The sequence below is a fragment of the Condylura cristata genome, unplaced genomic scaffold (assembly GCF_000260355.1).
Source record: "Condylura cristata isolate star-nosed mole 26May11 unplaced genomic scaffold, ConCri1.0 scaffold00014, whole genome shotgun sequence".
Taxonomy (NCBI): Eukaryota; Metazoa; Chordata; class Mammalia; order Eulipotyphla; family Talpidae; genus Condylura; species Condylura cristata.
This window is the reverse complement of record NW_004567115.1, coordinates 38201435-38225761: the sequence shown is the minus strand read 5'-3', so window position 1 is coordinate 38225761 and position 24327 is coordinate 38201435. Positions and strand designations below refer to the sequence as shown.

The 24327-nt window shown below is 38.7% G+C and overlaps 1 protein-coding gene across 5 annotated transcripts in view; it reads right to left on the bottom strand.

The window, feature by feature from the left end:
• Positions 1–18828, bottom strand: part of SORBS2 (sorbin and SH3 domain containing 2) — a 194678-nt gene extending 175850 nt beyond the window's left edge. For all 5 annotated transcript variants that reach the window (XM_012724884.1, XM_012724885.1, XM_012724886.1 and 2 more), the window contains exon 1: positions 18719–18828. The gene's annotated coding sequence lies outside the window, so the exon portion shown is untranslated. The remainder of the gene's footprint in view (positions 1–18718) is intronic.
• Between the last annotated feature and the right edge of the window lie 5499 nt (positions 18829–24327).

Below are 24327 nucleotides of genomic sequence, written 5' to 3'. Positions count from 1 at the left end.
AGATACTTTCATTGTTCAGAGGAAACTGTATTCTGCTCCTTCTAACCATCTCTGTTAGAGGACTCACTCTCTTCACGGTGTTCATCTCATCCAGATTTGAATTAAGATACTTGAACCTTCAAGTTTCTTATAGACATTATTTAAAATAAAGAGAATAATTTTATGATTTGTCAAGATGCAAATATGAAACTTACTGTAAGTTATATTTATAATTATAAATTTTTTGTTTCATTGTTATAGAATGTATTATATTGGATATTTATTTATATTAATATATATTTATGGATGTGATCATGTTTATAAATAATTAGTTTTAATATAATAAATACACAGCTTTAGCTTATGGATTTATATGTAGATTTATCAAATAGGGTCACAATTTTGTTCTATAAATTCATTTATTCTTATGTTTTTTAAAGGATAGATCTGTGTGTTACCTTATGTATCAATGTTTTCACAACCGAATCACTGAAGACATAACATTCAAATCACCTTTGTTTTTAATACAATATTTTATTAAGCTTGTTAAGTATTAATTTTTTTTTTCCAAATACACAAGACAAGGAATGGTTGTGATTTTGCTGCTATTCTTGTGTCTCAGCTCACACTCTTGGTGCATTTGGAAGTTAGTTTTGATCTTAAAATTTTTTCCTACAAATATGAATACATATAACTCTCTTGTACTGTTTCCAAATCAAAGTGAGCAGTTCCTTTGAACCTTGCTTGTCATTTCTGTTTTGCAAGTAATAATATGTCTCCTGTGGTTAAAAGGCTTATGAATGGTCCTTACTAGTTTCTAAGCTGATGAAACATGGCTCCAGTTACACAGACTTTGAGGAGGCAGGAGATTAGGGGTTTTGTTTCACTGCAAATAAATGGTAAAATATGAATTACTTATCACCACTTACTGGCTCAGTGGATATGTCACCTTTGTTCTAGGACAGCTAGAATTGGGGTAAGATATAAAAATGATGATGTAACTAAATCAGTCTATTAACACATGCTGTTTGTCTACAGTCTCACACAAAGACACATTTAAACAAAAACGTTCTTGATTCTCACTTACATGATAATCACTGTAGTTCTACAAGAAAAAATAAAAGTATCTTTGTCATTTCATCTGTTAAATAGATACTAATGGCTTCTCCCAAGTGGATAAGGACTTTAAACCTCAGGAATCATTGCGAGATACCTGAATGGCTGAGTAACTCTAAGGTTGGAATAGTTTCCAACAAAATCTATAGATTCATGTTTTATGCCATTTATTTGTGCAGGTGGACACACTTAAAGATTATGATCTCTTCATATAAAAGAAACTGTAATGTTTTCTTTTCAAGAATGTTAACTTCCTATTCTCACAGTAGTCCTGTGGGCTGGTGGAAAGCATTTCCATTCCACAGAGAAATATTCTAAAATATATATATCATTTAACTTTATTAATTTAAGGTATCGCTGATAATCCCTCTGATATTTTCCTGTAATAAGCCACTTTTGTAACAGAGCCTGACTTAGAGAAGGCTCACCTCACACAGATGGAAAATGAATGATGGAATAATGAATGAGAAAAGTCAATCAAGACAGACTGGGTATTATACATAGGCCAGTGGAGGCTTTGAGCATAAGCCTTTGAATTGTTCTTTTACTTCTTTATTTTTTAGACACCCTGGGTGAACTCTCCCACCTAGAGAGTTAGGACTCCCCTGTGCAATGGAATGGATCATAAATGTGAGTTTTCATAGTAGCTCTCTATCATGGTAAGTTCTCTTTTATTAAGTGAAGAAAATGAGATTGTGTTTCCCAAAAGCACATGTTCTCAGAGTGGCCATTTTCTTTTTTGGATCAGAGTGCCATTGTTAACAAAGGGAAATTGTTCCACTTGCACACAGCCCCAAGACTCTTAATTCTTTGCAAACTCCAACTGAACCGTATTTGGTTCCAAAGTAGAACTAATCATTCTTAATCCCAAGGTAAAACCATCACAGCCTGTAAACAGGCCCACTGACTTTGAGAACAGAAAACCAAGTTGGTAGTGATCAGTTTTCCACTGGCACATCTGCTCAATGACCTCCCAAATTAGAGCGAAGGCAAATCTAACAATAGAAGGGAACTGAGAGCATAGTTCTATACAGAGATTTAAACAACATTTCTACAGCTCAGCCTCACACTTAGTGGCTCAGCATGGCTGGGCCACACAAATTCCTTTTGGTCCTTATCTAGAAGCACATCCTATTCTGACATTTTCACGATTCCAAGTACAGTTGGACAACACATACAAAATTTTCAAAAAGATTCATCATGCACATTCTCATTACAATGGAATAATCATCATGGACATTCTAGATTGCCTTTAACCCTGCCTGTCTCTGCTTATTGTTGACTTGAGAATAAAAAATCTTGAGGGATGCTTATAAAGAAATGTTTCCAGAGAGCCTGCAAACAAAAATATAGAAAGAATGGCAAATGGGAATGATAGCATGTTCTTCTGGCTAATGTAGTGCTCACAGACAGACAGCTTAGAAAAATGTTGAGAGAACAGGGGCCGGAATCTTGCCGATCCAAATTTGAATTCTACCTTCTCAACATGTTTAAATTCTCAGAGCCTGTTTCCTCTTCCGTAAAATGAGAATAATACCCTCATCAGAGTGTTTTGTGAATAGTCAATGAGAGGTATTTAAAGAATCTGGCAAACTGCCCAACACAGTATACATTCTATGAATGGTAGCTATTATTATTACCTTTAAGAATACTTACTGTTATTTTACATTCCTAACTAACCTTGCAGATCACAAAGCTCAGTACCACATGACATAAAGGTGAATTTGATATCAGCCCTAGAAAAACAGAACGAAGCTGGTCAATCTATTGGGAACAGATTATAGAATGCATTCTTAAGCTAGTTCTTGGAGCATTTAATTAAAATGCTTCTCTAAGCAAAACCACAAGATGATTCTTTTTAGAATAAGAACCTTTAAAAACATTGTTCTTCCAAATTCTATCCTAACATTCTAACAATGAATGCTTCTCATAACTTAATGCCCTAAAGATTAGCGTGCCTTAGTGTGATAGAATTCTGACATGACCAGAAGAGGTAGAGCTTCATCGCTAGACCCAGAGCTTCATAAGTAAACTACAAATTGAATAGCTGTGATCATTGAAAGTCTGGTGGGTTTTCTACGAGGAGGCTTTAAATTTTATTCTTCAGGCCCTCCCTGGTGGTGCAGCAGGTTGGAGCACTGTGCTGCGAAGCTAAGCCAAGCATGGTTGCTTCACTGCAAGTTCGACCCCTGCCCCAGAGGGGACCCCATGACACAGCAGGCCTCTCCTGTCTCACCCATCAGCAGTGTGCTTTGTTGATCTGCCTGTTCTGCTCCCCACTCTGTCTCTGGTGAATCTTCTCGCTGTTGCTGCACCTCTAGCCTGTACCCCAGTTCTGCATGCATTAATAAATAAAATCTTTTTTAAAGATGTGGTACATATATACAATGGAATATTGCTCAGCAACCAAAAAAGAGAAACACATGTCTTTTGCAGCAACTTGGATGGAGCTGGAAAAGATCATGCTTAGTGAGATAAGCCAGAAAGAGAAAGAAAAATACCGGATGGTTTCAGTCATAGCAGGAGTATAATGGACCAGGTGAGAAAATAGCAAAAATAATGAACAACCATATACAGAGACATTTTGTGGGAGTGGAGTGGGGAATGGGATCAAAAACGGGGGGGGGGAGGGAAATGCACGGGATTATGGTGATGGCACACGGGTGACTTGGTGATGGGAAACCTGCGGGGATTACAATTGAGATGGAAAAAAAAAATGTACAAAATGATGTAAAAATAAACTTTTGTAATTAAAAAAAATAGCACTCATTTCTTTATTGAAATGTTGCCATCATTCATGAATAATGTTATGGTTGGGAAAAGAAATAAAATCTTTTTTTTTAAAAGATATTATTCTAAAGTTTATTATTCATCTATTGTGGAAATGAGTATTCTATGTCATGTTTTTGCTCTTGGACATAATCAGGCTTTCATTACATCAAGACCTTTGGGAGACTCCCCTCCCCCACTTCTCCTTTGTTCTAGATTTTGATTGATGCCATAGTTATGGCTTATTGGCCTTGTTATATATAGATCACATGGATTATTTCATATAATAGAACTACCAGTCCTACAAGCTAGACAAACATAACTTCATTTTCCATGTATGTCACTTGTGATTGAAAGTATTTAAGCCCCAAGTAAGCGGACAAACCTCCACGGAGGCCAGGCCCACTGCCTGACTCTGCACTTCCTGCAGGTCCCACCCTGCCTGCCTCTTTCCTGCAAAATCAGAAGGGACTGTCACACAGAAATGGAGGAAAGCTGCCTTTGACGAGGTACATACAGAGGGAAACCTCAGTGTGGGACTATCAAAATGCTAAAAGTACTTCATTCATTCTTTTTTTTTGGAAAGAAGAAACATATTCTTTACTGACTTTTAAACCTCAGCATCAAGAATAAACCACATAAAGTTGTTCACTAAGTACAATGACTGTTGGCTTTGAATGATCATTTGAAATTTTACAATAATCATGTAAAAAAGTGATAACCTGGGGAGATAAAGAAAGGAAAGGGAGAAGCTGGTGGAGGACCAGGAAGGGGGGAAATAGACGGAGGCACATGAGTGAGTATCTGGGGCCATCGGGGGGTTGGTGCCAGTCAGTGAGGCAGGTGCCTGCTTTTGTGCATAGTGTACTACAGGGGAAGCTTGAAATTGATTCTTCGATTTACATGTTTAATATAGGGAAGGTCCCATTTACCAAATGCCAGAAATGCAAAAGTCAAAATAAGGCATCATTAGGCACTGGCTTGGGACCCCAGACACACAGCTCACCTCATGTGCTATCTATTCTGCTTTTAGAGAAAATTTCCAGTTCTGTTCTCTTGGTCCAGTGCACCTTCCTTAATCTGCTGAAGAGGCTGCTGCTTTAGAATTCAGGAAGACACGGTGCTCTCTTACCATGTTAGAGTGGAGGAAAGGGATTTTTAGAAGGTGAAATGAATAATGAAGCTGTCTGGTCCCTACGGGACCAGACATGATGCAGGATGTGGGGTGATGATGTTCTGGCATGACTGAGGCATTCCTGACTGAGCAGAAAATGTGGGACAGGCATAGCAGGACTCACATCCAGCCTGGGAAAAAGTTGCTTTTTTCTTTAGCCAGGAAGACCGAACACCAGCAGTGATACTCCACAGGAGTCCAATCTCATAACTCCTCTCAGTAAGTGCATTGTGTTTGTGTCACAAAAGGCAAGAGTATTTACATACAGTGCAAATCCATGTAAAAATGCAAGTCATGAGCAGAGTTGGCTTTAGGGACCTGTGACCAGAACACTTACACTTGATCCTGCTCACAAAGGCCAAGTGTGGTCATCATCGGGCAATCACGAGTGATCTTTGAACTAGGGTACCACATTTCATGTTGCCCTGGCTCTATATATTACACAGCAGTTCCTGGTGCAAAAACACCAATATAAAGTATCCCAAAAGTTTGGAGACTCCAATCTCACATCCTTCATCCTTAAGACAGAAAATCCAGGTCAGGTCAGGGGTAATTATTGCAATTCCTGGCTCTTTCCTCCCCTGCCACTGCACAGGGGCCTTTATCACCTCTCTGCTTCTGCTGTCTCCCCCTGCTGTTTCTATAGAACTCTCTTCCATTTTTACCTTCAGAGAAGGCTTTTCTTCTGTTTACTCTTAAATAGACTGCTCTGACTGGCTCTGGAGACCTGGATCTGTGCGTCCAGGACAGTAGACACTACACACGGGCCACTACTGAGCGCTTGAGATGAACTAGCTGGACCGTAGATGTTCTGTTAAGTGTGAGATGCCTTACACTCAGACTACACTAAGAGGAAACGCTACTTAACAATCAAAAAAGACACACTCATAGCATCTGCGGTAACAGGGATGGAGCTGGAAGGGATCATGCTAAGCGAAATAAGTCTAAAGGAGAAACACAAATACCGGATGGTGTCACTCATACGTGAAATCAAGAGCAACCAGACGAAGGGGCAGATAAAACCAGCCCCGAGAAATTGCTCTTGAAAGCTGACTATGGAAACCAGACATTCTGAGGTGGGTGAGGTCAGCCCAAAGTTGAGGGGGTTGGTGAGCACTGGGACTTGGGGGGACTGTGGTTGCTTTGGTGATGGGAGTGCTGTGTAGAAACCCTCTACTTCCAAAATACAAACAATACAAAGCAACGTTACTTCAATACAAACAAAACTAAACGAAACAAAACAAAAGAAGAAAACAGCCACAAGAGAACACACTTAGTGTAAAATCTACACTACAGATCCAAAAATAAAGACTGTAAAATAAGTCATTGCTATTTTTACATTACATTACATGTTTACATATTTTGGATATATTGGGCTACAGAAAATGTACTAAAAAAGCGGGTATCCATTTCTTTTTACCTTTTTACTGTGTCACTACTAGAACATTTAAAATCATGTATGTGGCTTGAATTGGCAGCTCCAATTACATTTCTTCTGTCCTACATCCCCTTTTCAGCCATGTTTTGAATTATTCCACCTAGATGTCCCTCCTGCCTGCACATTTCAAAAAAGCTCACTCCAATTTCCATATTTTCACCACATTTTCATATCTTGATTTTCCCAAAAAAGAAATCTGGGAATCAAAATTTGCCCTTGCCTGTCCCCAGGTGAATGCTAACTGCTTACTGATCCCATCTCTGGAATCTCTCAGTTCCAGCACTTTCTCTCCAACCCTGTCCTACCCACGGCTTTCTACCTTTCTCCTGTGCCTTCTGTGATCCTTCATCGTGAGACCTTGAATTTAGTCTTACCTGCCCCTCAGATCTCCTTTACCCTGGAGTAGACGTCTTATAATGGAAATCTTGGTATTGGACGTCCTGCTCCAACTCTTCCAGTGCCTTCTAGTTAGCAATTCTGACTCAGTATGACTTAATTATGCTGCAGTCTATCTCTGCCTGCTCGTCCAATTTTACACCCTATCTTTCCATATCAGGCACCCTGCATTCCACCCATACCAAAAGACTGCAGGCCCCAGGCTGTGTCCTTCTTGCCCTCGTGTTCCTTGGTCATGGTGGGATCAGCACATTCCAGGGCAAACACCCACATATTCTTTAGCCGCCAAATATTGCCTCAGTGATGCTCACCTGCTCTTCTGCAAGCAAAGAAGTTTATCTCTATCAATGCCCTACCTCCTGAATTAGAATCATGTTTTTTATTTTCTTATAAAAGACTTATAGATTTATGCATAGAAGAGTTGGGGTGTAGGCTAGAGGTGTGGGGGGTGAGAGTATTCACCAGAGACAGAGTGGAGAGCACAACTGGCAGACTGACTGAAATACACTGCTGAGAGGAGCAGTGGGCAGCGAGTTCTGCTGCGCCATGTGGGTCAGCTTCCTGGCGGGGAATCGAACTCGTGCTGCAGTGGCTGTGGATCACTTCATAGTTACTGAGAGACTTCAACCTCTGTGCCATCAAAGAGGCCCTAAAAATCTCTTTCTAAGCTTGCTTAATAGTCACTGTTTTTGGCCTTCCCTGGTGGCGCAGCAAGTTAAAGCACAGTAGTAAGAAGCTAAAGCCACTTCCGTCTGAGTTCAATCCCCACCTGCCTTGGAGATGACCACATGGTGCGGCAGACCTCTCCTGGCCCACCTGCTGTTCCCCTCAGCAGTGTACTTCGTAGATCTGCCTGTTCTGCACCCTGTTCTGTCTCTGCCCCTGTACCTCTGGCCTGTACCCCAGTTCTGTATGCATAAATAAATAAATCTTAAAAAAATAATAAAAATAAAAGTCACCATTTTCAGAGGCATTTCAGAGTCCTGACTGAATGAATCTCTCACTTTTCTCCTTGACCCATGACTTCAGTTCATACCTCAGTTGTTTGCTTGCCTAAAATATTGAAACCATTTCTCCATAACCATTTTCTGCTCTTCTGTTTATTACAGTTTACTGCGCCTCTTTTACACACATGAACATCACTTTCCTCACTTCAAGAAACTCCAGTGGTTCTTTTTTCTCAAGGATCCAGCCCACTGACCTTGAGCTGAGCATGATGTTGGAGATAAAAACAGGTGTGGCCACCATGCGTTGCATGCTCAAGGAGCCAGGCGCTAAGCCAGTCATTGGCAATACTCTCCTTAGCCGGAAGGGTAATCCTCAGAGGGCGGTGCTGTTAGCTCTGCTCTATAGTATCAAAACAGGACTCAAGAGGTCCAGGGACCAGTTCTGGCACACTCAGCAATTGGAGCTGGAAATGAACTCCAAAGTCATGTGACTGCAAAGCCCCTGGGCTCACCCCACACAACTCTGCCCTGTTCTCCCCACTGTTCCCACATTCCAGGCCCTCCAACCAACCTCCCATGTTCTGTCACGCCCCATTCACTTGCACAAGGCGTTCTCTCCATCTACCACCTCTCTCTCCACCTTGCTCGCTGAAATCCCCAGGCAGAACTAGAAATGCTTGCTCACCTCAGTCTGTGTTACTGTGCAGTCATTTGCTCCCCTCCTTGTCCCCAAAGACCATGAGCTGTCCTTAAGAGCCAAGACTCTGATTAGTCACTGCTGAACTCAGCAAGAAAATGAGCAGCACACAGCACCTGCTACTTAACCCACTTATATAGGAATGAAAATGATACCTGTTCACAGGTCTTGAGCATCTTCTGTAGGCAAGGCCTTTTTTATTTTCTTGAATATATAATCAACATGGATCATTCATTTGATTCTCACAATGCTCTGAGATAATGTATCTTTTCATTCAGATTCCCGAGGAAAACTGAATTGGTAGTATTTTTAAAAACAAGAGCGGAATAAACAAAAAGCTTTTGCTGAACACCAAACTCCATAGAATAATTACAATTGGATCCTTTTAGATGAGGGAACTCTGTGGCAGGGAAGTCTTTTGCCTTGGCCTTCTTCACTGCAGGAAGGTTTGTAGCCAGGACTCCCACCCAACAATGTGTGAGCCCCAAATCCAAGCTTGTCAACACCAACTCCCAGCCTGGGAAATACCATTTCCTACTAAAAAGATGTGAGCACTGACATCAGATATTCAAAGTCATGGTAATTTATACTAACTTGTTTTTTGAAGTTATTGCTAAAATCCCACTACATACAAAGCATGATTCTAATATCAATTTTTCTGTCATCTTCCGTGATCCTTTATGAAAGCTTCCTTCTGTGAGCTAGTTACCATCAGCTTCTAGAACTTACTCTGTTGACACAACTAAAGAGTTTCTTTACACTGTAAGAAAAAAGTTACTTCTGTGCATGTATTTCTAAAGGAAAAATTTAATCTACTGGTTATTGCTCCCTTATAGTACTTTATCACCTTCCATGGTTGATATTAGCTTTATTGTTCTGTCTTATCTATTTCACAAAATTCTTAACCTTTTAAAATGATTGTTGGGTCATTTTCTTATCTTTACATTCATGTCAAACACATAATAAGGCCTTGATGGGTATGCAATAAATGATTAAATGAATGAGTTATGAAAACTCAAACATCTTTTTTTTTTTTGTATCTACAACTACAACTTCAAAACTACACGTGAGTCTGGTTTTACCCAGATTTCTCATTTTCTACCTACCCTATCTGAGTTTTCTTTCAAAAAATAAGAAAAACTAAAGATTATGACCAACTAGTTTATATTAGCACACTAACAAATAAAAAGACAATCTTCTAAAGTCTGGGGAAAAGAGCATTAAAGAGATTGTCGATGTTTGGTCAAGTCCAAAGGCAGGAAGGATGTCTGCAAATACGCTAGCCCCCTTGCTGATTGCAAACTCAAGGCACTGATGTGTCTGTTGGGAAAATTTAGTTTGATAAGCTTAAAATCATTTGTAACCTTGCATAATACTTGCCATGTGAAAACATGATTTGATTTCCTAGAGAATCTATTGACCAATGCATAATCTTCCCTTGTGGGAAGTAGCCTTTCTCAATATCACTATTGCTGCCAGATAAAATACTCCCACCCTTTGAGATGACTCAGTTAATACATACAGATTTCTCAAAAAATGCTCTACTTTTGGTTGAAAATCAGAACATCTGGATTTACCACAAAGCTTTCCCTAATTTCTACTGACTTCAAAAACTCTTTTGTTTAAATGAACCCATCCAATAACAAATACTTGGGGGACCAAGTGTCTTCCAGGTCTTTTCTTAAGCTCCTGACCTTTTCTAAGAGGCTTTCTCTGGACCATGAAACCCAGCACTTTGCCTCACAATCTGGGTTAAAAATGGGATGCAATTTAATACAAGGAGTCTGGGAATGAGGCAATTCATGAATGGAACATTCCCCAGGAAACTTAATTTTACAGTCATAATCATTTCGTTCTTGCCAGTTGCAAAGTTAAAATCAGTGCCAAAAAGAGTGAAGCAGAATTTCAAGGACATGTTTTCTCCATTCATTCCAAAGGAAGCAAAAGTTTAGAGTTCAAAAAGACTATGATGCGTTTCTATATTACTTAGTAATATGCAGATCAAATTAAATTATTTTACAGAGAACTATCAATATTAGCACTGAAAGGACATTTGGGACTTTTGGTGATTTTCAAATTAAACTAGATTATTTATGACTTTGATTATCATTTGCTTTTATTCATAAAACAGAGTTGATGGAATTTCTTTCTATGGCCAATAAATCTAAAAATTAATTTAAAGTATGCTAAAAATACTTTATGTACTCAGGAGGAAAGGCTTTTGTAATTCAAGGGAAGAATTCATGTTAACTATAATATAAATCAATCAATTCTGTTAGTTATATGAATAAATTTATGGTAGAAAGTCTGTGATATAATCAGCTTTTGGACAATATATATAAATAGCAATATTTCTAGGTAAAGTCAGTGCCAAAGAATTAAAGATCTATTACTAGTCATCTGATTTATTAACCTAAGAAAGCCCTTTTTCCAAAATAAATGTTTTGAGCAAAAGAATAACAGCTTTTTCTGATAAAAGAGATAACTATGCCTTCCCACATTTTCTATAAGTTGTTTGCTTGATTGTGAGAAATAACTAACTCATAACTAGGTTGCTTGGGAGATTAATTTCTGGCAGAAAAGTCTAGGGTTCTTTAAATTAGCCAGGCCATTGTGTCATGATTTCTTTTGTTAAGGATTTGTGAAGACTTAAGGATTGCTATGACATATAGTTTAGTGTTTGATATAATAAGCTTATCTACCCAAAGACACACCAAAAGACCATAACAAAACCAATATTTAGGAAAGCATGACTGAGTTAGTCTTCTCATGATGGTGCTAGTCTATTCCACTTTGACTCCATCTCTTTTTCTTGGTGTAAATTTTATTTGTTGACATTTGTCACAACCCACTTGGGCTACTCATCCAGCCTGTGCTCATTTACCTCGGACCTTTCATAGGACAATATGAAGGGGGGAAAAGCAGAAATAAAAGAAGATGGCTTTCTCATGGAGTTCACTTTCCTATGGAAAGATCAGACACATACAGAAAAACTGCACTGAAATGAGGTTAAAATAGTTTAGAAATAAAAAAATTCTCATTGTTTGTATATTAGAAGTATAATCTCTCCCTTCTGTTGTTATCATACTATACCCATCGCAAAGACCCCCACAGTCCCAGATTATAGTCCACTTTGATCTTCTCACCTTGCTCTGCCCTGCCCCCCTCCTCTGACCACCCCCCTTACCCCCCCCACCCCAACTTCAGTTCTATAGTCAGATTTCCAGGGCTGGTTCTTAGTGTGGCTCATCTGATCTTTTGCTTGGTGTTTCTCTACTTTACATATAAGTGACAAGTGACATCATCAAGTATTTGTGTTTTTCCTTCTGACTTATTTCTATTAATTCCCTCCAGCTCCATCTATGTAAGCTTAATTAGAAAAAAAAAGAATAAGGAAGCATAAGAGGGCAAGAACAAGGGAGAGAGATGTAAAATGACTGAAATGGAGATATTTGATGTGTGGAAATAAAGATTATAAAAAGAAATGAATGGGTTTTATGGAATAAAGAAGGTACAACAAAAACTTATTTGAACTGTATTTTTAAAATAACATACAAAGTGTTGTGAGAACCTTTATGAAGGACTAACTGTGCTATTCATTAAATTCTTTTTGGGGGAAATGATTGAAGATCACATGAAACACTTTGGAAAATTTCACTTAAAATATTCTTAAATATTGTGTAATGTCCCAGGCCCATCATGAAAAGTAAACATGTATAAAATGCTTAGGATAATAGCTAGCTCAGATAAACTTTATAAAACTTAATATTATTATCAATGATCTTTCCATTGAAAAAATTGACCTTCCACTATTATTTATTAAATGTTATTTGGCTGTTTTGTTTTCTGAATTTTAAGCAGATGCAGATATGTTGATCATGTTATGTCTTCCTGCTCTTCATGACTTTTAATTTGAAAAGATCTCCTAATGGATACCTTTTTTTATCCTGAATTCTGTTTAACTGTAGTCTGAAGTCTTAAAGATTTAACATTGCATAACTCTAGGTTTAAACTTTTCTTTTTTATGTTAATTTAAGAGGAAAATCTTTCAACTCTTCAGGGTTGAGCACATAGCTTGACAAATATAGCACAACAAGAAACTTCAAGAAAGTTAAAAGAAGAAATCGATTTTTCTTGGTGTCTGATAGTGCTTATACTGGTGGACTATGTAATTATTAAAACACAGTGCTACTGTCCAGGAAGACTATATTTTGTTTTTTAATAATAACATTTTCTAAGCTTCTCACCTTTTTTCTTTTTTATGGTTTAGGAAAATGAGAACTTGCACAGGATCATTTTATATCTAAATTCAAACTGCATTTTTCTTTTTTAAGTTATGTCATATATTTTTATGTTAGACTGATTTATGCATACAAGAACTGGGGTGCAGGCCAGAGACAGGCTGGGAGCAGGACAGACAGGTCTACTGAAATACACTCCTGAGAAGAGCAACAGGTGAGACAGGAGAGGTCTGCTGTGCCATGTGGGTCAGCTGCTGTGGGCCAGCACCCTGGCTGGGGATAGAACTCTTACTGCAGTGGCTGCTGATCTCACCATATTGCTGGGACTTAACCCTTCAGCCACCAGGGGGCCTCTGAAGCAGCATTTCTAATCAATGTTAAGATCAGCTTAGTGAGGGGAGACCTGACCTATGTGAGCCATCCACCATTCAGCAAATACTGAGTATTTAATCTACCCATCAGTTTGCTGAATGCCTACAATGTTCCAGCTACAATTTAAAAGCAAGTTGAGTTTTCCCTGTAACTTTTCATCTAGCCAAGCAAACTGCACCTTTTCCAGTCCCCTCTTACGACCTCCCTTTACCTAAATGGATCAGAAGTAGCAAAAACACAAGTCTATTTACACAGTTCCAGCACAACCAAGAGATTTTAAAGTTTTTCTCGCCACTACTAGTAATGCTATCTTATGTAAATTTCCAAATCTAGATATTGAGAGGCACGTTCTTTTAAAAATTACTTATCCCCACAAAATATAAAACATAGTTTTGACTATACTCCAATTATCTGCCTGATGGATTAAGTTACAGGTGGGTAACAGCTGAAGCTGTTGCTGTCTAATCTCTTTTCCTTTTTTAACTTTACCCGGAAAATGGAAATCACTAGGTTTGAAGGCATCATGATAACCTTAGAAATAGTCAACTTTACTTGTTAGCAACCAAGTGTTACTTTCTTAAACTTTTTATGGTTAGTTAATCGTATGTGATATAGGGAGACTTTACTAAGTACAAAGATCTGGTGTCAGTAGGACCGAAGGAACAGAGTAGCTGATTTGTATTAGTAGACCCAGTGAGTCTGAACACAGGTGAAAGTTTGTGTGGTTTCTTCTTTTTTTTTTTTCTCAGATGTTATTAGTGTGTTGGGGGTACAGTTTCACACCTCCATACCCGTACATGCTTCACTCTCCACCAAAACCTGCTCGTGCCAATTGGCTATCTACCAGATGTCAATGGGTAGTTAAGTAGCCACAAAGAGAATGAGGTCAATACCTGCAACTTTTTATGAGAGTATCGATAGGATAATAGTTTCTGATTTTTTTTTTCCCTTCAAATGATGCTTTTCAAAAGGGCAGAATTAATGATGGACTTATGCGTCATCTCTGACCTATATTGGGAAGAGGAAATTGCCAGCTTTTTCACTAAAAGTTCTATTTAGTAAAACAGTACATTTATTTTGAAGATAAGGGAAAAGTGTAACCTAGTTCCAAGTGGGTATGTCATATTGCCAAAACTCAGAATGAAAACTCTGTCTTTGCTGGTTCTTTGTCACTTACCCTAATAAGATCACCCACATTGAGTTTTAGGTGGATTAAGAGTTTCATTTGTCAGTACTTAGAACTCAGTAGCTACAGAAGTGCTTCCTTACAGTTATTTTTTCAGAAATGAATTAGACAAAGAGATTTTAAAATCTCCGTATTAGGCTTTGCATCTGTAGTTTAGAATTTAATACATAACTTATAATTAAATTATTAGTTTGAAGAACTTTTACAGTTATTTCATGCAACAAGAGTGCACTCATTTTTAAAATATTAATATAGGCCTAGGCTCTCCCTGGTGGCGCAGTGGGTTAAAGCACTGCATTAAGAAACTTAAGCCACTTCCGCATGAGTTCGATCCCCGCCTGCGCAGGAGGAGATCCACATGGCGTGGCAGACCTCTCCTGGCCTGCCCGCTGTTCTCCTCAGCAGTGTACTTCGGCGATCTGCCTGTTCTGCACCCCACTCTGTCCCTGGTGGATCCTCTCACCCTCCGAATCTCTAGCCTGTACCCCAGTTCTGTATAAATCTTAAAAAATATATTAATCTAGGCCTGTATACTGTAGCCTTTCAAAATATTATAACTGAAAATATGAAATATTAAAAATCACACAAATGCTATGGACTCACACTTCCTGAAAGCTAATTACTATAGACAAGTTAAAATAATTAAAGTTAATTAGTCTTTAAGATGAACAGAAACAACTTCTTTTAAGCTGTTTTTAATTAGAAGGCTATACATTAAAATCAGGGGGGAGATAGCCGAAATGAAGCTTTAAAAGGACAGAATGATAACTTAGATTTGCTTTTTACCTTATTTTTTATAATAAATTCAATGCTGGAGTATAATCTGAAAATATTTAGAAATATAAATTTAAGTGATTATATAAATATTTTTTTTTGTATTCCAGACATTTGGATATTTTAAAAAGCTTCCTAAGCCTCCACATAGTCTTACGATCTTAATTACAATTTTTGCTTTCACTGAGATATTTTGAAGACAAAGGATTATATTCCTGATATAGTCATTTAATTTTTACAGCATTATGGTGATTTTTTTCCCCCACAGAATGACTATAACAATTTAGACTCAGTAAAATAATAATAATAATAATAATAATATCCACGCCCTCTAGAGAAAAAGGGTAAGCGTGTCCTTAACCTGAACAAGTAGGTAGTAAGAGTGATACTAAATGAATATTTTCTCCATTACTCAAAAACTCACACTGTAGGAAAGTATAGTTTTAGTGATCACCAGTGACTTTCACGTTTATTTAGGAAAATTAAAAGAAATTCTGCAATTATGGACTTTACATCAACTATTTGGACTTTTTAGTTCATGAACTCCACTTTCTTTTTTCAGTATGAAATGAGTTCATAAATACCTTTACTATAATCAGCTACTAGTTGTCACCAATTTGACATGAATTTGCAATGGCCTGACTAGAGTGTGAATTTCTAATAGGGATACTTAACACACTTACTTTTCCATGCAAATTGATAATGACTGCAAACAGAAAAAGAGCATCTTTTAAATGCTGCCAGTTTTGAGTCATTTTACTTAAAATCAATATGTTGTAAATTTTGGGTATGTTATAGTACATTTATAGTTTTTATCAAATCCTAAAGTCATATTTTTAGATCAAGGAAATGAAAAGCTCATTGCATTTGCTATATACTTTTGGCTTTCCTAACAAAAGGCTGAATAATAGATAGAGGGACTTCTATTTCAAGATCTAGTCTATATTTACTGTAACGAGTAAGAAAAGAGTGAAGTCTAAGGTTATCATTACCATGTCTGAATGCCACATTCTAGACACCAGACAAACTTCATTTGGAAGTCAATTAAATTCTGAAAGTCTGTGAGCAGAGACAAGTGCAAGAGAGGCAGTGGCAGACGGAGAGCCACAGATTCAGATGTAGGCAGAGGAGAAGGCAAAGTGTCTGGAGAGACTGCCTCGCTGGATCTTGCACTGTGGGGAGACTGAAAAAGTCCGTATGAGGAGACTGACTTTGCCACAGTTAGTAGGTGTGTTCAGGAAATTAACAAAGTATTTGCTATTGCAGGAAAGTTGGGAAGTGCCTGAAAATAAGGCCATGGTGCAAAGTTTTGCAAGGTTGGGCTTATGACTTTGCATCTGATTGTTGAAAAATGCTACAGATGTGCTTAACAAAATCAGACTTAGAGTGCTAATGACTTCTAACATATTCTCTTAAAATGTAATTAATACAAGAATAACAACAAAGATATAAAGTTTCATGGTACTCCTCCCATGGGCCAAGGCTCCTGTGCCACCTGCTGCCACCACGAAGGTGGCAGAACATGATCAGCAGGTGTACCTCACCTCTTCCCACAACTTATTCCCTTAAAATTGCTCCCAAGAAAAAAGTAATACCTACTTGTTTTTTATTGTACATTCTCGCTGTGCTGAGTCTAAGCATTCATTTTTGCCATGCAAAATTGAAGGGAATGAAATTGGTAAGAGGCTATCTTTCATTCTCTGTAACAGCCTCACTTCCTAGGTTCATAATTTTATGGACAGAACTTGTCTGATGACTAAAACTGTTCATAAGTGAATGTACCATGCACACACCTGTTTCATCCTATACAATGTCTTACAAATAGGTTCTCTGCCCATTTGTTCTTTTTTTAAAAAAAAAAAAAAGATTTATTTATTAATGTCTACAGAACTGGGGTGTAGGCCACAGGTGCAGGAGGCAGCTGGAAGATTCACCAGAGACAGAGCAGGGAGCAGAACAGGCAGGTCAACAAAGTACACTGCTGAGGGGAGCGCTGGTGGGTCTGGAGAGGTCTGCTGCCCCGTGTGGGTCAGTTCTGGGGTGGGGTTCAAACTCGCACTGGGGTGGCCATGGCTTGGCTTAGCTTAGCAGTGCGGTGCTCCAACCCACTGCACCACCAGGAAGGGCCCCCATTTGTTCTTATTAATAAATATTTGGACATGATTTTCTAGACTGAGAAAGCTTAGTCTGCATTTTTATAGCTTGAATACTGGTGACATATAGAACAGAAGTTTTCAAAAATATTCTCCTGCTTTGCAATACTTTTAGCTGAGAACATATCCATATGGTTATATCTAAAATAGGTGATGGATGCTTCATACATCGCAATGACCATTATATTATTATACTTAATATTAAAAGATGATTCCACGTCACCCATATGGGGAGGAGGTGTTAACAAGCAAATGTTTCATAAAAGTAGAAGTCAGATAGGGATTATTTTACTTGTCATAGTAGATTTGATCTTCAGTAGACAGAGGTCTTGCTTGAAGTTTTCAATCAAATCTTGTTTATTAAATAATTTCAACAGCACTATAAATGACCCAATATTCCCGGTAGCCCAACAATAATACTGATTTAAGATAAGCAGCAATTTTGCTGAAACAGAATCTGATCATTATTTGATCGTTTCTTTACCAGGGACTTCGATTTGACAGACCAATTCCAACTCACAGTCAGCTTTGTTCCTAAGAGACTACAAATCAAAAAACCCTAAAGGGCAATTCCCACCGCAATTCAAAGTCTGTGCTATTATCCCTTACCAGTGACAGCAAACATCTGCTGTGAAGATTATTGTACATTTGTAGGAGGTGTGTGGTGTTTTGGTTTCACTATCTCTGAAGCCTATCTGCTTGTGAGAGAAATTGTGCAATAAAAGAAGTTTTACCACCACATAACTATCGCTGGGCTTGAACTCAATGAGATTTCATTTCCTTTCTTTCCCGGGATTCAGTCCGCGCCGAGGCACACAATGGGGGTGTTGTATTGGGGCTGGCGTGGCATGCACCATACTCCGAACTGACATGGGAGCAGCTTCCAACACCTCTCTGGGTACTCCGCGACTACCATGAGCTATTCAAACAGCCCCTGAGTTCAGAATACGCCAGTACAAGATCCACTGGCTCTTATGACCTACATAGACCACGGGGCTCCTCAATTTCAATGTATAGCTTTAAGGTATGTTCAGCATGACATAAATCATTTATGAGGCTTCAAAATAAATGCTTCACAATTTCGGAGTCACTGGTTTCCCATGTAATTCTCTCACTATATGTCAAAGTGCAAGTCATGAAAGATTCCATTGTTTGTGTGAGAAAAAGATTGTTGGTTCAAAAACTGTCCCGCAGGACAAGCCGGGGGGGTTGCTAAAACAGTAAATATTTATTTTGACCTCCAAGGCATATGCATGGTGATTGTTGGTATTCTACAATTTCTAGAACCTAAACTCACTGAGCCAAATTCTGTGTCTCTAGTACTATTTTGTGTAAGAGTGTGTGTGTGCTTGTGTGTGTGTGTGTGTGTGTGTATGGTCCTTGGTAAGCCCAGATAACACAATGACTAAATCTTTAAGGCTCAGTTTTGTATGCTTTTAAAAAGGCAAAAAAAAAAAAAAAATAAATACATCTTACCTCTCTCTCAGCCAAGTGGGAACCTAGAGACCTCCTCAGCCGCAGCCACGGGGTGCAGGCAGATGCTCTCTGAGCCAACAATCTGCTAACAGGAAGCAGGTAAGCCCAGGAGCGGCCGCGCGCGTTCCAGCCGAGAGCCCATCCGCGCACACCTGCTTCTCCAGACCTGCCGCTCATAGGCTCTTAGGCAACAGCCACGCACAGGACGGCTGAGCAAAGGGGAACACCCTCCTGAGGGTCACTGCTTTTCAGGGTCGGCAGCTAGAGAGCTGCTGAGATAAAATTGCGGGGGAAGGCTTGCCTTCCCAAGACAAAACCTTTTCTGCTGCCTGATAACAGATAGGCAGCATTATCACCCTGCATTCCACTTCCTCAAATCAGCTACTAGGAGAAGCAGTCAGCAGCTTGTCCAAATGGCAGCTTGCACGCAGGCTTGGCTATAATAATTCTATATGAATGTGCCCGTTACTTCTTTCTTCTCTGACTAGATTTTTTTAAGGTTTCTTCCAGGGTGAGCTCAGCAGAACATGCCACGCTGTTTTCAAGCTATAAGTAAAATGGCTGGTCCTCTCAGCACTGCTGCAGACTGCTGGCTGGGTTCCACCGGCTTTTCGTAGTCATAGCAACAACCAACAGACAGACTTAGACCGCAAGCATGGCTGATCATGTGAAGCCACGACACAGCTTGTTAATTTCTTTTCATCAAAGTCATCATTTCTAGAGGAAGGGGAGCTTCTGTTAGCTTTCTAAATATTTCATTGATAGTACAAGTGCTCTGAGTTTTCAGCTTTCCTGAGGGACTTTTGCTATGGGAGCCAGTGTTACATGTGAAATTGGAAAAGGGAAGCCCTCCTCAATAGGTAAACTTGGGTTATCTAGGTTAATAACATAGGGATCACTGTACAGAGGTTAATTGGAACCATGATCAAAACAGGTCTTACCTTCCTGTCACGGAGGAGAGTAGAGGAGATTGGCAAATGTGGGTCGTTAAACTTTTTGGTTCATATAATCATCTTGTTGCCACTTAACTGAAACAACGCTCTATGACTTATTGCATATGGCCAAAATAACAATTAAATCAGATAAGGATATTTTAATAAGTTGTTACCTGTTTATCTGAGTCCTTTTAATACACTATGGTATTATGTAATTTAAAATACAACTTTAAACATTCCTATTGTTTTCCACTGCAGAAAATGATGTTTTAATTCAGTTATGATTTGTTTGTAATGTATAAATACTTCAAGAAAGCCATACCACATTAAAGATCCTTTGTTTTGGAGGGAAGATAGATCACCTCTCCCCCTTTCTCAAAATTTTACCTCTTCAGGACATTTCCCTTGATTAACCCAGCCACTAACCACTTCAACCTTCTGCAAAATTCCCAGCTTTTGAAAAACACTGTGTCACCAAGTCATATTCTATCTGACATATTTCCAAGACACTGTACCCTTTATTTTTTGTCTCTAGCAACCTGTTTAAAATATCACGCTAACACTTTGGACTTGTAAACATACAGGCTTCATTTGCTAATAGTCATTGATTCAGTATTTTGTAAGCATTGCATTTCCTTCCCTGGTTAGCATAGTAATAACTCCCCAACTTAGTATGCATAGGAATCCTGAGGGCCAGATTTGCGATCCAATTCTCCACGCCTCTCCCACTAGATTCACATTTTTTAGGTTTGCACCTGCTCAGAGTTCCCTATTTACTGAAGAAAAGTGAGAGCCGCTACCCTTCCCTACAGTCCTCACCACTTTATATTATTTCAAGTCTGCTCCTGCTGTCATTTACATGATCTTCCCTTAGTTAGTTTGAGTTTGCTGCACTTGAACTTGGCCCCGCCTTCAACTTTAGACTCACACTTTACTCTTCATGTACCGTGTTTCACATTCTTGGATTACATCCTATTTCATGCTTCCTCACGTTACAGATGTCCCTTCTCCCTAAAAGCTTATCAACTAGACCCTAACCCTAGTGCCTTTTCTTTCCACCCCAATCTGCCTCCTATGTTCTCATTCAACACCTTGCCCACACAGCCCATCACTCTGAGACCCTCCCAGGTGGAATGTGGAAAATTCTCTCAGTGCTTCTTTGTATCTCCACTCTGTCTTCATTATTATAGCGCGTGCCACACCCTGTTGAATTATTAGCAGTTTTCCTTGTAAGTCTGACCCCTCTACTGTGCTGTCAGCTCCCCAAAAGCCAACCTGGTCCATGTCTTTCTTGTCTCTAAAGCTTGGGATATCCTAATTTCTCAACATACTTGAAAGAAGGCCCAAACCACTGTCTGAATAGGAGCTGAAGGACTCAGTAGTGAGAAGTCTGTTTTAATCGACCTTTCCAATACCACAGATGTCTCAGCTTATTATAACTTCAGAATTTAAGTGATTTTGACTAGATGTTGCCATGTTAAAAAAAAAAACTATCAAGAAACATGCTGAGTTCTTTGTGTGTTTTAAGGTGCCTGAAAATGTCCTTATTCTACTCTCACACTTGACTGGCCAGGAGTAAGAACCTTCAAAGTAATTTTCTTTGGAATTTGAAGACTTTTTATCTTATATCTTCTTGCCCCACTACACACCCGTTGTCATTTCTCTGAGGAGAGAGAACTGGAAACTACCCAAGCAGCACAGCCCAGCACAGCCTTAGCAAGTGGGCAACTGACAAGAACCGAGACTGATCTCTTTGCTCCACTGTGTCCCCCAGGCCACGCTTAATTATTACCCATCACTCTGCAGGGGTGCTGCTGGCCCTCTGTGAATCCTCCTATCCCAGACCCCTCTCCCCACTCAGCTCCTGCTGCATCATGTCCTTCAGCCATCTGGTTCTGTTCTACTTCATGTCCCTTTTATCCTCCCCCCAAGCTTGTTCATTTCATTAAAAAATTCTAAATACCCATCCCTAAGAATCGTCCTTTTCCAGCTCACCTTCCGGTGCCAGCAGCTTTATACCTATAAATGCTCTGTGTTAGGTTTCAATCACGATGGCAGGACACTTAGCATTCTATAGTTTTCAGGTTTTGTCACCATAACATGCACAAAGGAATAACTCTTGTCTCCAATAACAATTTTCTAATCATTGGTGAAATTGCACATCTCTTCATGTTTGATGGTCTTTTTGGGTGCTGTCTCTAGATTTCCTATTCTGTACTTTTGCTGTTTTTCTCTACGTGTAGAATTTTCTTGATGATGTGGAATTTTAAACAAAGTGGCCATGAAGACTATTTCCAAAATTTCTATATATTTACACATTGCATTTGGATTTGTTACATGATTACAAGTTATAAGATAACCAATGGTATATAGAGGAAACCCATAATTCACACTGCCAAATGTTTTGGTTTGGTTTTTATTTGTAGAATGTGAGTGAAAAATTCTGTTCAGAAATTCTTCTCAGAATGAAAGTATATACTACTAATACACCATAATATGAAGAATAACTTCTAACACAAAATGCAAGGTCTCACAAAGCACATCTCTCTCTCTCTCTCTCTTTCACACACACACACAAACACACTTGTTACCAACAGAAGAGTCTTTTGAAACTTAATGTTACTCTCCTGAAAACACACAAACACACACATACACGACAAATCTGAAAGAAAAAGAAAGGCTAAGAAATGCTACAGATTAAAGGAAAGAAAGAGCTAATTTGAGTATAATATATGATATTGAGTTAGATCCTGGATCAGTAAAAGAGATGCTTGGCGTGTTAGACAAGGGATCCTTGCATCTTAAATTTTAGTGTGGCTGAAAAGTGTCCTCTTGGTAGTGGCTGTGGTGCAAGGACATACATCTGAGGAGGTGTGGCCATCTAAATGTGAGGGTTCTCGTCACCTACAATGTTGTAAACTAATGTTTCCTCAATGGAAGGAAGGGAAGAAGGGAAGGAAGTTTTTGGGAAAATACTTCAAGTATTTCTTAGTAAAAGGTCAAGGGCCCTGCAACTTACTTTCAAATGGTTCAGCAGAAAGAATAACAATGTATAATAATATCTTTATAGTTTAGCTTTTATTATGATAGATTTAGACCTATAAGATCTATCCATCCTACCTATCATGTATTGGGGGTTAGCAGGAAGGTGGCAAAATACTAATACTTTTGGATGTTAGGCAAGGAATATTTCCAGTCTATTTACTATTCTTCCTAGTAAATAGGAAGTTCCTAGTTTGAAGCTCTTTATTTCCAAGATATGTTTTAAAAACGAAATAGAACCCAGTATTTAGGACAAGTGCAGATTTAAGATAAGATCACTTGATGACTTAACTGTTTGTCAAAATTCAAACTACAGTTGAAAAGTTATGGACTAATAAGGCGATTATTATTGTCAACGTTATTAAGATTATAATTTGGTAGAGAGTATTGGAAAGTTCTTACACTTTCTTGAAAGAAATGTGTTACTTCCCTACATTTACTGCTTGCCTATACCCTGACACTAAGCCATTTATCCCTCGGTTTCCATGTTGAAATCCTTCTTAATCTGGTTTCTTCGCAGCTATAAAAATTCAACTGGTGATTGAAGCAACATGTTCTCTGTTCTCCTCAGTCACACCTACTCCTACAGCTTCCACAGGTGGGTGAGCCTCCATAGAGGAAGCCAGTCCCTGGTATTACAAAGACACTCTTTGTACATGGTAGGGAATAGAACCTGGATATGGCTTATTTAATGGGGTAGCACTGACTGTTATAAATCTTAAGATGACTTTTCTAATTTTTAACAATAAATAACATAGAATATCCCAAAGATTGTTCCTAAACCTTGCATATTTAGTTATATTAGCAATGACATAAACAATACGATTACGGTCTTAGACTGGGGTAGAAAAGAATTAAAGTATCTCATAGAGCAAATTGGCCTTATTTCTAAGATTCTATCCTCCAGAAATATATGCTGGGGCACAAACTAACAGCCTATGAATCAAAAATCTTACTATCCTCTACTAGAGTCTGCCCTTGATAAGTATCCAGAATGACCTTGATAAGCCAGAACTATCTGAAACCAAAACAAATCCTGCATCAAGGCTGTGCAAGTTCACTGAATGAATTAAAAATGAGAAAATAATTATAGAAGAACAAAGCCTTACCAGAGAGAACCTAAGAATACAAATGACAGCAATAGAAAACAGTTTTTTAATTGAGTAAAAAAAAAAAATCCATTAACACAAAAATAGCCTATGTGTGCAACAGAAGACAATTCCCTGAGTAGTTGCCAGAACCCACTGAAAGACTTTCTAGAGTAAGAGGAAGAGGGGGAAGTAGCAGGACATACAGGAAGAAGACTTAACCAGGCCTAAATCTGGAGATGGTCTTGACTAGCGAACAAAATCACAACTTTTTAAATTTTTTTCATGTTTCTTGAACTCTGGGTTGCCCATACTTGCAAATGCAGTGACTGGCAAGACTGATTTTATTTTCAAATCTGCACTATTTTGTGTCAGTACAGAGTGGGGTCATTGTAGTGCTACCTAATAACAACAACAAAATGACAACATTGCACTCTTCTGGGCCATCAGGCCCCTAGTTCTGCTAACTCCAAACACAAATACATCCTGCCTGCTAAAGAAGAGTACACAGGTTTTACTAAGCTCGCTGTGTGAGAGATCCTGG